General features: G+C 41.3%; 1 pseudogene; it reads left to right on the forward strand.

Moving 5' to 3' along the window:
* The first annotated feature begins 4,895 nt into the window (after positions 1 to 4,895).
* LOC117062989 lies at positions 4,896 to 6,209 on the forward strand (annotated as a pseudogene).
* The last annotated feature ends 11,514 nt before the right edge of the window (positions 6,210 to 17,723 follow it).

Consider the following 17,723-nt stretch of genomic DNA (forward strand, 5'->3'; position numbering starts at 1 on the left):
CTCGATCTCCTGACCTCGTGATCCACCCGACTCGGCCTCCCAAAATGCTGGGATTACAGGCTGCTTTTCAATGGAGGAAACTAGCTTGGCCTAGTTTGCCCTTCCGGCTTCTACCATGCGAGAATACAGCAACAAAGCATCATCTTCGAAGCAAAGACTGGGCCTTCACCAAGCATCAGATCTACTTGTGCCTTAATCTCAGACTTCCCAGCCTCCACACTGTGAGAAATAGATTTCTGTTATTTATAAATTACCCAGTCTCGGGCATTTTGTTATAGTAACACAACAGACTAAGACAAAAATTGATACTGAGTGTGGGATGTTGTTATAATAAATAACTAAAAATGTGGATGGATGTGCCTTTGGAACCTGGTAATGGGCAGAGGCTGTAAGAGTTTGGAGGAACAGGCAAGAAAAAGCCTGAATTGCTGTGAATGGAGCATTGAGGGAGATTCTGGTGAGGGCTCAGAAGAGGAGAGTTGTAGAAAAAGCCTCATTTCTCTCAGATTATCTAAGTGGTTGTGAACAGAATGTTGGTAGAAATAAAGACACTAAAGACCATTCTAATGAGGTCTTAGATGGAAATAAGTATTAAGATATGATATTGGAGACTGAAGGAAAGGCCATCCTTGTTATAAAGTGGCAAAGACCGAATTGTGTCCTTGACTGAATTGTGTCTTTGTCCTGGTGTTTTGTGGAAGATGAAACTTAAGAGTGAAGAACTAGGATACTGGGCAGAAGAAATCTCTAAACAAAGTATTGAAGGGGCTGCATGGCTGTTACTTCACTACTTATAGTAAAATGCAGAAAGAGAAAAACTAAAGGCACAATTTTTAACCAAAAAGGATGCAGAACTTAATTGGGAAATTCTCAGCCTGTAAATTAAAAATGAGAAAACACATTCTGGAGAGAACACCAAGGATGTAGCTAAGCAAACATTTTGATAGGGAGATTAGTATAAATAGAAGAAAGTTGGGTGCTTTCATCAAGATGATGGAAGAATGACCTGAAAGGTATTTTGGAGATGTTTGAGGCTACCACTCTCACCATAGGTCAGAGTACCAGGGCTTTGAAAGCAGAATGGTTTCAAGGGGCGAGCCCAGGGTAGCATGGGACTTGGGACTTGCTGCCTAGAGCCACCCCAAGTTTCTGCTCCACACATGCTAATGCAGCAATCCTTAGCCACCCTGGGTGTGGCTTGGGCTGCCATTCCAGAGGGCACAAGCTATAAGCCTTGATGGTGCCCACATGGTACTGATTCTGCAGGTGCAGAGTGCACAAGCTGAGGAGGCATGGCTACCACCACCTAAATTCCAAATGATGCCTTGGAGAGAGCTGGGGCCCGGGCAGAGAACTTCCACAGAGATGGGCCACCACAGAGCATCCCCATTAAGGCAATGCCCATTACAGCTATGGGGTCAGAGCCACTGCAGAGAGCCTCCACTAAGAGGATTCCCTATGAAGCCTTAGGGGTGTGGCTTCCCCCAAGACTGAACAACTGTAGATCCACCAATGTCCAAGTGTAGCCCAAGAGAGCTACAGGTTCTAGCCTCAACCCATGAGAGCTGTAGCATGGACTGTACCCAGCAATGCCATGGAACAGAGAGTCCCCTGAAGCCTTGGGAACACAACCCCCATCCAAGTGTCTAAAAATTAGGACATGGAGTCAGAGATTATTTTCGAGCCCCAAGATTTAATGCTGTTTGCCTTGTTAGGTTTTAGACTTATGTGGGACTTGTTACCCCTTTTTTCCTTCCTATTTTCCCAGTTAGAATGTCTATCCTATGCCTGTTCCACCATTGTATCTTGAAAGCATATAGCTTGTTTGATTTCATAGGCTAACAGCTGGAGGGGAATTTGCCCCAGAATGAATAATACCTTGAGTCTCAGCCATATCTGATTTAGGTGATATTTAGATAAGACTCTGAACTTCAGACTTTTGCATTCAATCTGCAATGAGTTAAGACTTTAAGGGCTACTGAGATAGAAAGAATGTGTTTGATTATGTAAAGGACTTGAACTTTGGGGGACCAGGGGTGAAATGCTATGGTTTGAATGTTTGTGTGCCTCCAGATATCATGTTCAAACTTAACCTCCAATGTAGCAGTATTAAGTGGTAAAGCCTTTAGGAGGTGATTAAGTCATGAGAGCTCCTCTTTTGTGAATGAAATCAAGGACTTTAAAGGGGCTTTATACAGCATTTGACCCTTTTTGCCCTTTTGTTTCTTTGGCTATGTGAGGACACAGCATTAGTCCCCTCCAGAGGGCATAGCAACAAGGAGCTATCATGGAAGCAGAGACCAGAGAGACCAGACTCTCACCAGACACTGAACCTTCCAGTGCCTTGATCTTAGACTTCCCAGACTCCAGACTACGAGCTACAAATTTCCATCATTTATAAATTACCCAGTCTCAGGTGTTCTGTAATAGCAGCACAGACAGACACCAATATACACACCACCTCTCCCTACAAAAATTCAAGAGCTGCAAACAACAACTGTAATTTAGAAGGGGCCATGCAGGAAGGAGCCGGAAAACAGATTCTAGAGAGAAAGACTAAACTGCTGCTTCCAAAATGTGTGAAACAACATATACTCCTTGAAAGTGAGGGGCACACACTCTGATGCCAATTTTAGTTTGTAATAGGAAGAACAGGGATATGCAAACTGAGGGTGTACCTGTGAGATCCAAGAAACAGGGGAAGCTGGGATAAATGAAGAAACATATGTTTTCCATCTGTATCTATGGCATCAGAAGAAGATAGTAAATAAATAGTAAATAATAGTATTAAAATAATAGTAAGTTAAAAGTAATAGAGCTATCTTCATTGAGTGAAGACTAAATGAAATTACACACAAAATCCTGGATCATAGAAAAAAATAACTAATCTGAATAGCCTTGCTCCTCCCTTACACATTTAGTGGGTCAAGAAATGTTTGCCTCTTTTAAAGCTGAGTAATTTTTTTAAAAAAGCATAGAATTTATACAAAGATAAGAGGGGAAAAAAGAAAAGAGTAAAGAAAAGCAAATACTTTCTAAAGAAAAGCGAAGAATATAGAACAGTGCCATGGAGAAAAGGAAAATTACAATAGAAATTTAAAAGAACTAAAAAACAATGTTCATGAACACAAAGCTCATATGCAAGAACTTAAGGAAGTAAGAGCAAAACAGGAAGAGTGAAATATGGGCTGGAAGCATTCAGAAAAGAAGAAAAAAAAATACAGCCCTCACAGAAATAAAAGCAAAATTAGAAGGAGCAAAAGGGAAAATAAACACCAGTTAACACAGTATGAGACATAAAAAGGAGACATGAAGGAAAGAAAAAAAATAAGTGGAAATAAAGTTTAAAAGACTTCAGAGAAGGAAATTGATATGGAAGATGGTTAAAGGATAGCCAGAATAAAGAATCAGAATGTCCAAAAAAGAGAAAAGAAAAACTGAAAGACTTAATACACAAATGGACAATATTAAGACCATATATACAAACACAACTATGACCTACACTCTGCAGTGACCAGGAAACCAAATAACAACCCCTGTAGCAACTGGCCCAAAACAGCAAGGACTTGGTCAAGAACTATCAGCTTCCTTAATTCCGTGTTCTCCTCCACCCCTGCAACCCTCCCCACCCACTTCCAATTAGGAACAGCCTGAGAAAGTCAAATACACTCCCCAAACCAATCATAAAACACACCACTTCTAGTTAGGCAACTGTCTAGGTTAAACAACAACAACAACAACAACAACAACAGCAATAGAGTCACAAAGTCAAGAGGGAAAATAGCCTGGCCTCACATTTCTTTGTAGCAATGTTCAGTGGTAGAAGAGAGTAGCACAACACCTATGAAACCTGAAAAGAAGGTGAGATCCAAGGATTTTTATATTCTTTGAAACTGTGATTTAGGTTTAAATAAAATGGACACATTGGATGATTCGCATAAGCCCTCTTATTTGCAACAGGAATCTACTAGAAGCCAAACACCATCCAACCGAAAGATTACTAGAAAAGTTATGACAAAAAGACAAGTAAAACAAAGACCTCTTTGCTTAAGTGGATTACCAAACTTAAAACAAATGCCAAGTGAAGTGACAGAACAAAATGTGAATGTTATATGCCCTGACAATGTAGAATTATTATAACTAACAAAAATCAACAGAGGAAGAAAAAAAGATGAGAGGCATGGTAGATACAATGATTCTGCTGAGGATAAAGGATAAGCTTTAAAAAAATCAAATCAAAGACCTAATTATACAGAACAATACAAAAGCAAATAGTAAGAATATAATTATAGTACCAGGAGGCAGAGCAGGAAACAGAGAGGAAAAGGTATGCCCTCATTCTATCCATTGGCCATAGGAGAAAATCAATAGGTACTATATAAAGAAATAGAGGATTGGGATGTTATATTTGTTACACTAATAAATGTGAGTTAAACCCACCTCTTTATAAAGACATTCAGAATATATCACAACATAAAATTGAATTCTGTGCTGAATATAGATTCTCAGAAAAGCTGAAAATAATAGAATGGACAAAAACATATTAGGCAAATGCATACAAAAAGAAGAAAATCACAATCTGAATATTATACAAAGTTAAATTCAGGATAAGAAGTATTTAACAAGTCAGGGAAGGGTATTTTATAATGCCATAGGGTACAAATTTCAATGAGGATAAAATAATGTGAATATATATGAGCTCTAGAGTAATACAAAGCAAAATCTTTAGGACATTCAAAGTGAAGTAGAGAGAAAAATCACACCAGGCTATAGAGTTAGTGGGTAGGTTTATATTGGGTTCATAGTGGCCTCATGCACGCAGACTCCTGCGAGTTCCTCTAAGTTTTTAGAGGATTGCTTTGGCTTTTGATCTGAGATTTGCACAGTTCCATAAGATGGCCCTTGTGGATAAGCACAAGGTCAAGAGGCAGTGATTGGACAGAATCTGTGAAGGTATCTGCCCCCAGGTCCTGAACGGCCCCACCCCCTGTGGTGCTGCTGGATCACTGCAGCTGCACCCTGGACATGCCCATCCTGAAGGACCTGGCCACCGTGGCCTTCTCTTATGTACAGTTCACGCAGGAGATCCACCATAAGGTTTTAAATGAAGCCGTGGGCGCCATGACATACCGCAAAATCACCTTGGCCAGGGAGGACCTGTAGAAGTTCAAGGCCCTGAGAGTGACTGTTGCAGATAGGCACTGGCCACGACAATGTGGACGTCAAGGCTGCCTGTGAGCTCGGGATTGCTGTGTGCAACATCCCTTCCGAGCCAAGGAAGAAACAGCCAACTCCACCATCTGCCACATCCTCAATCTGTACCAGAGCAACTGTGGCTATACTAGGCACTGTGGGAAGGCACGCGGGTACAGAGCATGGAGCAGAGGTGGATCAGGAGCGGCCGGCATCCCTGGGAAGACGCTGGGCCTCATCCGCTTCAGTGGCACAGAATAGGCGATTGCAGTTCAAGCCAAGGCCTTCGGATTCAGTGTCTTATTTTATAACCCCTACTTGCAGGAAGGGATAGAGCAGCCCCTGGGCCTGCAGAGGGTCTATGCCCTGCAGGATTTGCTGTATCAGAGTGACCGTCTCTCCGTGCACTGCAGTTTCAGTTAACATAACCACAACCTCACCAATGACTTTACTATAAAGCAGATGAGGCAGGGAGAATGTCTTGTGAAGGCAGCCCGTGGTGACTTGGTGGACAAGAAAGCCTTAGGACAGGACCTCAAGGAAAGCAGGATAGAGGGGCAGCCCTCAACATGCAGGAATCAGAGCCCTTTAGCTTTGTTCAGGGTCCGTTGAAAGGTGTACCGAATTTCATCTGTACTCCCCATACTGCCTGGTACAGAGAGCAGGGGTCGCTGGAGATGAGAGGCAGCTGCCACTGAGATCTGCTGAGCCATCACAGGTTGCATTCAGAAAGCTTACGAAATTGTGTGAACAAGGAATTCTTTGTCACATCAGCGCCTTGGTCAGTAATAGACCAGCAAGCAATTCATCTCGAGCTCAATGGTGCCACATACAGGTGTCTGCCAGGCATCGTGGGCGTGGCTCCAGGAGCTCTCCCTGCAGCCAAGGAAGGGATCATCCTTGGAGGCATCCCAGTGACTCACAACCTCCACACAGTGGCACATCCTTCCCATGCTCCCTCTCCCAACCGGCCCACAAAACACAGGGACAATCGAGAGCACCCCAACGCGCAATAGCGGAGAATACCAAAAGGTAATCCTTCTGATACACTTGGGACCAAGAGACAGTGAAAAAATAGATGAAATAAAATAATTTGACAGCCTTTTTAACTGATTCTGGACATATGCATCATTGATGTTGCAATGTTAAAACTACAAGAGCTAGAAAACTGAAAATGTCATCTGCTTACAGAAGTGCTGAAAGACTAGGATGTGATTTATTAACAACCAACTTCTGTTATTGTGTGTTAAGTTTTTCATCTGTCCATCAAATCACACAAAATAAACAGAGCTTTTTCCTTTGTCAGTCCCTTGGGCATAGCTGGTCCTGACACCCTGTTCTAGAATGTTGCATCAGGAGTTCAAACATCAAAATAAAAAATATTAAGAGAAAATCCTTATCCTGTGATTCTGGTCCCTTCAGTCTCCAGGGGCTGGTTACCTCTTTTTGCTAATAGGAAGATTGCATCACTACAAAATAGGGAGAAAACTATTTGCCTGTGGTAGACACTCGAGGCATAGGATTGAAGACCATACAGGCTCCTGTACAGAGAATTGTCTCTCACATCTGAAATGCATACCGAGCGGACAAGTTGGTTGCTCAGTAAAACCCTCTAATGATGCAAAAACAATGTTGAGTTTCACAAGCTATTTGTTCTCAAATATACTTTCTCAGTTTCAGATCCTCTGCTATTTTATTGAGTGGAAAGACTTGAACTAAAAGGTTTAAGAAGATCATGTTGCATTTCCTTATGTCTCAGGAAACACTTTTTGTGGTAAGTTGTCAGATTGTCCATGAGCAAACCCACTTTTTTAGATACTGATAAAGTCTTCTTTTCTTCATGTGATACTTCATACAAGAACACTTCAGATGTGTTAGATGTGACTAACAAATCCTATTAGATTTGTGTCAACTAGTTACATGTTCTATTCATAGTCTTCTGTGAATCATTTGCCTTTCTGTTTAAAAGGATGGCCTATTTTGAGCCTTTTATATGTACATTCCTGTTTTTTTAACCAAAGAGATTTTAAAATTGTCCTAAACAGAAAAATAATGGCTAGCGGAAGTGTGTTTTGTTATAGTGTGAGTTGCCGTTACTGTATTTATTGTAAATCTGGACATTTAGCATTCACTGCCGTTTTTGGTAAAAATTAAAAAATATAGTGTCTTAGAGCTGACAAAGAGCTCATACGCAAAACAGATAAGGAATGCCTATTTTTATACTGGATTGCTAAATAATAAACAACCTAATATAAAAATAGGTAAGGAGCTTACACAGTCACTTAACAAAAAGAATATTCAAATGGCTTATAAACATACGAAATTTACCTAACCTTATGAGCTCCTTATGGAAATGTAGGTTAAAAATACAATGAGATGTCATTTTATTCCCACCAGTGTAGCTAAAATTAGAAAGGTCAACAACACCAAGCACTGGTGAGAATGAGGAGGAACAGGAACATTCATATCCCACTGCTGGAAGAATCAACTCGCACAACCACTTTGAAATGTTAGTGCTTTTTTTTTTTTAAAAAATGCAATGCCTAAATCTGTACCAATAGAAATGGACCACACACACACACACACACACACACACACACAGACACATACAACCCCAAATGAATGTCTGAGAATGTTCATAGCAGCATTATTCATAAAAACCCAAATATACATTAACAGAGGATGGATAAATTTTGGTGTATTCATATAATAGAATACCACAAAACAATCAAAATTAGTGAATTGCTGCTACATATAACAGTATGTATGAATCTGATTATAGCTCTTTCAGAGAAGCTAAACACAAAAGTATACATACTTTATGCATATCAATGACAATACATGATTTCATTTATACGGTATATGAGCAGTAGCAAAACTAAGTTATGATTTTCAAAGTTGGAATGGTGGTTGCTTTGAAGAATTTGCAGGGGGAGTCACTGGAGAGCTATGGAAAATGTTCCTGGGATGCTGTTACAAGGGCATTCACCTTTTCATAACTGGGCTACACACTTGATTTGTGCATTTTTCAGCATGCATCCCATACTTCAATTTAAAATTTCATTTACAAAAGAAAAAAACTTCAACAGTCAAAAGTATTTTTAAGTTTATTTCTATCGGATTGAGCCACTGGAATTGTGGAGTTTGTTACAACAGCTAAAACTATCCTAATTACTGCAGAACTTTAGAGGTCATCAACAATTATTTTTACAAATAAGTCAACTGTGGCCTAGAAAATTAAGGGACTTAACCAATGTCACAGAGCTAGTTAGAGACAAGCTCTGGTCTATTAGCCTCCAAATCCAGTTGCTTTTTCTTTTTCACTATGTTTCACTGCCTCAACTTCATGTGCACGCCACTTAACACTCTCATCCCACTTGGCTCCCAATAAACAAACCATAATAACAGAAAGTGATATCTACCCACTCAGCAGATAATTTCATATGATAGTACCTACTGAAATTGCTTCTGAAATTACCCAAATGTCTTCCTGTAAACCTTAGTAATTGAGTTTGGCACATAACACACTTTGAAAAAGAAAATACTTTTCCCAAACCGAACACTTCATTAGTTAATTCCAAGTGTTTTGCTACCCCTAAATCATGCATCTATTTTGCAGTTTTTGTAACCTATTAGCGTTGTGATGGATTAGATGTTTTAATTAAGCCAAATGATGCCCTGTAATGTCCCTAAAGAGTGGTATGAATGGAAAAATTTAAAATAAACACATCTGGACAAAAATCAAATGTATGAACAAAGAAAATCATATGTTTTAGCCACTCAAAAGAGCAAGCTACAGAACCTTAAGAATTTTTTAAGAGAACGTAGTAGCATTTCTGGGCATTTGTCTTCGAGTGAAAATCTCAGCCAGTCCTAGGCAGCTGTCCCCAGTTTTCAGCTTAAGTGAGACACCCACTGGAGGCTGAGGGAGTAGCAGAAGAGAACCCAATCCCACACTTCATCTTCCCCAGCTAGGACTCTTGTTCTGGGGTATGGGAGTCAGGTTCAGAATCCTCCAAGTAAGAGTGTGTTGATCTCATCACAAAGAAAATTCAGCAGAATAATTTTGTGGAGCAATGGTGAAGCCAGACTTCCCAGTTTCTCTCTCTCTCTTTCTCTCTTTTTTTTCTTTTTCCCTTGGAGACAGGGTCTCACTTTGTCACCCAGACTTAAGTGCAGTATCACAATCACGGCTCACTGCAGCCTCATCTTCCTGGGCTCAAGTGATCCTCCCAGCTTAGCCTCCAAGTAGCTGGGACCACAGGCATGTGCCATGATGGCCAGCTAATTTTTGTATTTTTTGTAGAGATAGAATTTTGCCATGTTGCCCAGGCTGGTCTTGAACTCCTGGGCTCAAGCAATCCTTCCACCTTGGCCTCCCAGTGCTGGGATTACAGATGTGAGCCACTGCACTCAGCCCCCAGTCTCCATTCTTGACTACACTCTATCTTCTAGTATGTTGCTGTATAGATTGAATTGTGTCCCCTCAAAATTCACATGTTGAAATGCCAACCTCTTGATATAACTGTATTTGGAGATAAGGCCTTGAGGGAGGTAATTAAGGTTGAATGAGGTCATAAGGGTGGGGACCTAAATATGATAGGACTGAGGTCCTTATCAAAAGGAGAAGAAGCTCAGAAATCTCTCCCTGCCCACGCACAGAGGAAAGGCCATGTAAGGACACAGCAATAAGATGGCTATCTGCACTAGGGAGAGAGCCAGTATGAGAAACCGAATCAGCTAGCACCTTGATCATGGACTTCCCAGCCTCTAGAACTGTGAGAAAAATAATGTCTGCTGTTTAAGCCACCCAAGCTTAAACATTTTATTATGGTAGCCCAAGCATACTAATACACTTGCTAATTTGGGCGACTATGTTGCTGCCAGATCATTTCTGGGCAAAATCTTCTCTTGGTGACATTTGCATCTTCAGAGGGAGCACCTAAAGACCCCAAACTCTTCAATATCAAAAAAGATTGATCCCAAATGGTGAAATTCTAGGTATCATGACAGACCTTGCAAAGAGTTATGTATAGGAAATAGACTGGCAAGTTTAGATGGAGACAGATCAAAGAACTTTAAATATCTAGCTAAGAAGTGTGGAATTTATTTCAGAGACAATGATGAGTCACTGAATGTGAGAAGAAGCTATCATGACCAAAGCTGTACTTTGGAGAGATAACTCTGCCAGCAGTGCAGAAAAATTTTATTATTACTATTAAATGATTTTTATAATAGCTAACGTTGATTGAGCACTTACTTTTTGTCAAGCACTCTGTATGCATTATCTCTACTTAATTAAGTGAGGGAAATTGTAAAACAAGACTAAAATGGACCAAAAAGATTACTGAGTATTATAAATGGAAAACAAGCCATAATCTGGGTTATGATTATTTTTAGCTATTCCCCAACACTGTAAAATGCAGAAAACTGACAACGATGCAAATAACTTTCATACATTGAAATGCAAATGAATCTGCCCAGTGGAATGCAATCGATTGTTGCCTTTTAATAGACTCAGCTTGCACTTATTTGTACATTCATTTCGGCGTTCCTTATTGCCTATATTATGTGTGGTTCTTTGAATTATCCTGTAAGTCAGTTATGTCATCTCACTGGTTCCATCATTTATTGATGAGTTACATAAAATCTGACATACTTATTATATATAAATTGGTATTATTATCTCCAATTTAAAGATAAAGAAACTGAGGCTTTGAGAAAGAGAATAACCTGCCAAGTTCACATTGTGGCCTTCCAGTCAGAATGGAAGATTAATAGACTTTTCTGATGACTAGATTGGCTTCCATATGCCCTATTTCTGGGGCTTGTCTTTGAAGTCCTCCCCATCATCCCTCTGCAGGGAAGTCCCCCTGCTGTAACATATTATCCCACCATCCACAATGCTCCCGCCATTGCCTGACCCATCTGACCAAGTAATAACTGTAAACTGATAATGGAAAAGTAATCACAAGAATTGCTGTTCTGTAAATTGGATTTGGAGAAACATAGCCTCCATTTTTTTAATATATTCTGTCACCACCTTTGTGTGTAAGTAGGTGGAGGAGGTGGGGGCAGGAGGAATGGACAGCTTGGTCAACCATTTACAAACACTGCCCACCATCATAAACAAAGGCTCTACTTCTCTGCCTCTAATGATAGTAGTGTAAATATTAAAGATACTCTTCATAATGATGATTCCTAATCATTCACATTCACATATTCCTAGTACTACAGATTTATAGTCTAAATGAAATCATAACATGATTTCTAAATGAAATAGGAACATGACAGTGATAATTCCTTAAATATATGTGCTACTATATGCTTTAAGCTCTTTCAGATGTACTATTATGAGATAGCCTTAGGAAATAGGCCAGATTTATATTATTACTCTCTCCATTTTACAAGTTCCATATAAGTGAAGGGACTTACCCAAAGTTGGCCAGTAAGACATCACAAAAACTGACTTTTTCCTCCTTAATCCAGATCAGGTCTTTCTTGACTATCCTAAACTGCCCCATCCCATCTCATCCTTCTTTCCCCTTACACACATATATAACACATATGCATCTATGCACACACAGTATTAACCTTGGCCCACGTCAGCAGGTCAGTACTCACAGCCTCATAGACATTCCTTCCACTTTCTACACTCCCAACCTTTCCCCAAACCCCACAGCTGTAGGCTAAATCCTCCTCCTCTGGGTCTTTTGAGATGGAGTTTCACTCTTGTTACCCAGGCTGGAGTGCAGTGCCCCAATCTCAGCTCACTGCAACCTCTGTCTCCTGGATTCAAGTGATTCTCCTGCCTCAGCCTCCCAAGTAACTGGGATTACAGGCATGTGTCACCATGCCCAGCTAATTTTTTGTAATTTTAGTAGAGACAGCATTTCACCATGTTGGCCAGGCTGGTCTCAAACTCCTGACCTCAGGTGATCTGCCTACCTTGGCCTCCGAAAGTGCTGGAATTACAGTCATGAGCCACCATGCCTGGCCCTCCCTTGGGTCTTCATTTACATGTTTCTTCCATCATCTTGGACTGGACTAGCTGCATCTCCTACTGTTTCCATGGTGTCCTACGCTTCTCCCAAGAGAACATTTGTCACATTACAATGCAATTGCCTCTTTACTTGTCTGTGTCACCTAATAAATTGTGAGCTCCACAAAGGCAGAAACATGGCACATTGAAGATGATCAATAAATGTCTATTGCATGTTTAAAAGACCCCATATGGTGTCTTAAGAACAGATCCAACCTCAGGCGAGACCCAGGTCTTCCCTGAAGTCTCATATGGAAACCAATAGCTGGGCTCAAGCATGCCTTTGAGTGAAGCTGAGTAGTCAAGTCTTTTGAATTTCCAACAAGCCATGTTTTCTACGAGAAACAAATATGCCCCTCAGGGCCAGCACTTCCCCAGGCTCAAATATATTCCAAAAAAACAAACTAAGCTCTTCCAAAAACTGTTTACCAGCTTGCAGCCACCCAGAGTCACTCACTTGTGTCTTCAGGGATGTCAATAGGAAAACATTTTGCCCTCGGTTGTGTCACCAAGGAAGGGGAAGAGTCAGGTCTCCTGCCTTGGCTGGGAGGGAAGGTAAATTTAACCTAAATTCTCTTTCCTGCCTCTGAGATCTGGCTTCTCCCCTCTGACTACCTAAACCTCCCCAGTCTTTAATAAAATTACCTAATATTTATTCAACTTTTATTAGGTATACAGCACTGTTTTCAGCACTTGAGATACACCAATTCATTTCATCCTCAAAACAATCTATGAAGTAGGTGTTACTATTATTCCTATTTTATAAATGAAGAAACTGATACACAGAAACATGCAGAAAGCTACCAAGGTCACTAGTAAGTGGTAGAGTTGAGATTCAGACAGTTTAAGTCTGGCTTTTATCTGCCTTGAGGACTATTTTGGGCCCCACAGTCTTCAGGACTGTGTCCTCCAAGAAACCTACCTGACCACTTCATCCCAGGCATCAATTCTGTCCCCACTCTGAAGTTTTCTAGCAATTACTTTCAGAACAATCTAACTGGTAATTAATTCCCCTTCTGGTGTTCTTGTGTGGAGGTCAAGGCTAAAAGATGCTGTCCCCTCATCTTCCTTCAGCCACAAATGGGAACTTCACTATGCATAGTATTTTGTCTTCACAAAAGAATAGAGTGGTTGGTCAAGTAAGGATGAGCTTCAGCTATGCAAAAGGACAGCTTGTTACTAAGAGAACATTTGTCACTCAGCAGAATTGAAAAGCTGTGTATATCCCTAAAGAAAACCTCCACAGGAGTATTTAGAAAGTTATCCTAGCTCGGCCGGGCGCGGTGGCTCAAGCCTGTAATCCCAGCACTTTGGGAGGCCGAGACGGGTGGATCACGAGGTCAGGAGATCGAGACCATCCTGGCTAACATGGTGAAACCCCGTCTCTACTAAAAAAATACAAAAAGCTAGCCGGGCGAGGTGGCGGGCGCCTGTAGTCCCAGCTACTCGGGAGGCTGAGACAGGAGAATGGCGTAAACCCGGAGGTGGAGCTTGCAGTGAGCTGAGATCCGGCCACTGCACTCCAGCCTGGGCGACAGAGCGAGACTCCGTCTCAAAAAAAAAAAAAAAAAAAAAAAAAAGAAAGTTATCCTAGCTCTAGAAGCAGAAGAACCTCTAATGTTTCTCATTGCCTAAAAGAACAAAAACTACTAATAGATATACTTTTCCCTCCATTATGTAAGAGGTGAGCCCTGTAGCACTATTGGGAGACAGCAGAACAGGGAGTTAAGGTCTGGGCTACAGAGTCTGTTTCCTCACCTTCATTTTACAAATGCTTCATAACTAACAATGCTGAACTGACAATCTTTATCCTATTAGGCTGATGCTTTGGCAGAAATCAGTAGTCTGTCAGAGGAAATCCTTTTGGGCAGAGATTATTTAGTCATCTTCATTATCATCAAGAAATAACATTTATTGAATTATTATGTGCAAGTCATTGTAAATGAATTATCACTTCTCATTCCCCTTCTAGCCTTGGAAAACATTTATTAAATATCAGGAGACACAAGGCACTGATTACTCACTTTAAACCAAGCCAGTGCCTGTCCTCAGATGGCATTATTTCAAGCAGCCTGGAAGAGGATCCACAAAGTGGAACAACAAAACCTGTCCTGCACATCGTTGAAAAACAAAGTTTCTACATAAATGGTGACATGATTTCTAATGTCCTAAGAAGTGAGTTCAAATCCTTCCTCAGCTACTATTTGACTACAAGCAAGTTACCTAGTATCTCTGAGCCTGAGTTTTCCCAAAGGAAAAATGGAGTAAGAATCCCTCACCAGAGTTGTGATGACCAAATGACACCATGGCTGAGAGCACCTAACAGAGTAAGCTTTCAGCATGGGCCCACTCCCTTCTCTCCGATGTGGACAGCTGAAACTTTCCCTTCTATTTGTCAACACTGTTAACCAACTTTTATAGAACTTTCTATGACTCTTTTCTAACTTACTACACAGAACAAAAGGTACATCTTTTAGCCTTTTCTTGATATTCCAGGGTCATAAGTGAGATGCAAGACTGTTTCTACACTGAGTGGCTTCAGACTATAGATTCTGCTATATTCTTCCTCTTTTTGGGAACTTTTCCGAGTGTCAGCTTCAAGCAGCACTCCCTCCCTCCACCCTCATTCCTCCCCTGCCTGGGCTTTGCCACATCAGCAACCTCAATTTTCACAAAACTCTAATTCAAAATAGATTCTGGTCAGAAGATGCCCCTGCTATTGTTTCCTGCAGAGTGACCTCACAGACAAGCCTTGTGGCAGCTCTTTTCCTTTGTCCTCAGAGGTCTTTGGAGCTGACTTCCATATCTGAGGATGTTTTCCAGATGTCGAAGTACCTCCCCACCTCCCAAAAAATTCAGGAGATAGGTTGCTACTAAATACATATGTAACTTACAACGAGTATTTTTCCTTTAGCCAGCATTACTTAGTTTTTAAGCCTTAGGTGGGAGAGTAAAAAGGAGGAAGAGATAGAGATAGCTTTCTGATAATTCCTTTTTTCCTTATGTTCCCAGATACTTGATCTGAGTGTATGTAGCTAAAACTGAACATAGTTCTAAAATCAGTAAGTTTCACCTTACAATGGCAGACAAGGCCTAGCTGAAATCCAAACCAAAGGAGGTCTTTTTAATAATCCTCAAAGCGTTTACTCTTCCTCTTTGCCTGTCCAAATAAACCCAAGCTTGCAGGTCCAGCTAAAATCTTGTCTTTTTATGACATCAGGTCTCCCTGACCAACCCACTCTGACATGTCCTTCTCTGCTCTCGACTCAGTTATTCATCCAGCCCCTTGAGACCACATTGGCAAGGTTGCCTCCCACTGGAATTCAACTCTTCACGTGTGACCTTTCCTCATTACCCCCATCCTCCCTCTGACCACATATAGAGCTTTTATAAATGTTATAAATTTTACTGGAAATCATTTTGGGCAATGAGTTTGTAGAAATGTCTGTCCCACCCCTATTCCCAACATCTAGTGGTTAAAACTTCAGGCTTTCTGGGTCAGCTTTTGGACTTTCAGGGCATACGTGGATGGCTTCACCCTGGGAAAAGTAGCACCCACCTCTACCACAAACACACACACACACACACACACACACACACACACACGTGACCTTAAGCCAAAGGGGAAGTTGTTGGCAGCTTAAAAACTCTTGCCTCCAACTGGCCTATTATCTCAAGGGTAGAATTACTCAGCTGGTTTGGGTGCCCAACTAACTGGCTAAAAAAAAAAACTTCAGGCTTCCAGAATGTGAAGGCTAATAAATCCTTAGGGAATAAGGCTTTCTAAATTGAGTTTATTTTATGAGGCAATTCGAGAATACTTCTGGCATTTTGTACCAGAAGCGCAAACTGCAACTGTAAATATTAACAAGATAGTAGATGGGGTTGAAGGGTTGGGAGGTGTAGGGTAAGGTAACTGGATATCAGACATGGTTCCCAAACAGGATATCCAGTTAAGTGAGATTCCTTATCACCGACCTCTGCTCGCTAATCCAAGCTACTTTTAGGAAAATATACTTGCAAGGAAGACAGAACAATGTGTACTCTGTTGGAAGGGGACAGTGCTTCATTGTATTAAAATCACATAAGCATGAATATTATTAACTCTGTGTTTGTCAAATTAAGGGTCTGTTCCCAACACAGATTCTCCCACACTACCTCTGTCACTTATAGAAGGTTTTGTATATGTGTGGTGTGTGTGTGTGTGTGTGTGTGTGTGTATGGTTGATTGTGGTTTTGTGTTTGTTAAGTGCCAAGTATATCTCTCTGTGGGTTGCCACAAAGTAATTTGATAAAAGTAACAGTTAAAGAGATAATTATGTGCCTTATGGTTTACATGGATTATCTCATAATCATGTTGCCATTACTCACAAATTACAGATAAGAAAACTAAGGCCAAGGAAACAAGTCACCTGCTGAAGGTTATACAACTTGCAATTTACATATTGTATTATATTTTTTTGACACAGGGTCTCACTCTGACACCCAGGCTGGAATGCAGTGGTACAATCTCGATTCATGGCAACATCTGCCTCCCAGGTACAAGCGATTCTCATGCCTCAGCCTCCTGAGTAGCTGGGATTACAGGCAACTGACACCACACCCAGGCCAATGTTTGTATTTTTAGTAGAGATGGGGTTTCACCATGTTACAACTTGCAATTTAAACGTAGATATTCAAATGTCGGTCCCCTCACTCCAGGGACAGGCTTCCCAGCCCCTATGTGATGCTACTTCAAAGGCAAGCAGTCAACAGACCAAAGCTGAGGTTCTGAAGGAGTTTATGAGCCTCGGAGCTCTGCACTGAGGTCCTCACCCTAACAGGTAAGTGGAGTTCTCCACTAGGCAGAATGTGTACACTATGGTAGGCATTTCTTGGCAATGGGAACATTCTCTGGAACTTCCAGCATCAGGTATCAAGCAACCTATGCTCCTGCCTGAGCTCTGCCTCTGAAAGCTGCATAAGCCTAGGCAGCTCAGCCCATCTTTATATTCTACTTCAACAGGACATAGAGCTGTAACTCAGCAAGGAGCTGAGAAAAGGCTGAATCAGGGCCAAGGAGAAAGGTAGGCTTTGGAGGTTCCACAGTGTGAGTCAAGGCATTAGCATCACAGAAAGCCACCTCCTGCTCTTTCTAGGTGGGCAGCTTGTCCTTGTTATGTGCCAATGGGTTTAGGATTTGGGCTGATGTGATCCAAAGATCATACCCCGTCCCTAGGATACTGCAGTCAGCTCCTATGGGGTCAAAGTCTCATCCAAAGAACTCTATCACCATGGGAGATATGAGGCCCCTTTCTTCCATCCACTTATCCCCCCATCCCACTCTGATATCCTCTGCCCTTTTCAGCTGTGCCATCCCCAAACCCCACTGCTCTGTGGCTATGGCAGGTGTGTGGTGTGGTAGATATCCTCATATCACTGTTAAGACTCCTGTGTCTCTACTCAGAGAGACAGCGTACTTGAAGTATAACAGCCAGCATCAGATGGA

This window comes from Trachypithecus francoisi, unplaced genomic scaffold (genome assembly GCF_009764315.1).
Source record: "Trachypithecus francoisi isolate TF-2019V2 unplaced genomic scaffold, Tfra_2.0 Lachesis_group17, whole genome shotgun sequence".
Taxonomy (NCBI): Eukaryota; Metazoa; Chordata; class Mammalia; order Primates; family Cercopithecidae; genus Trachypithecus; species Trachypithecus francoisi.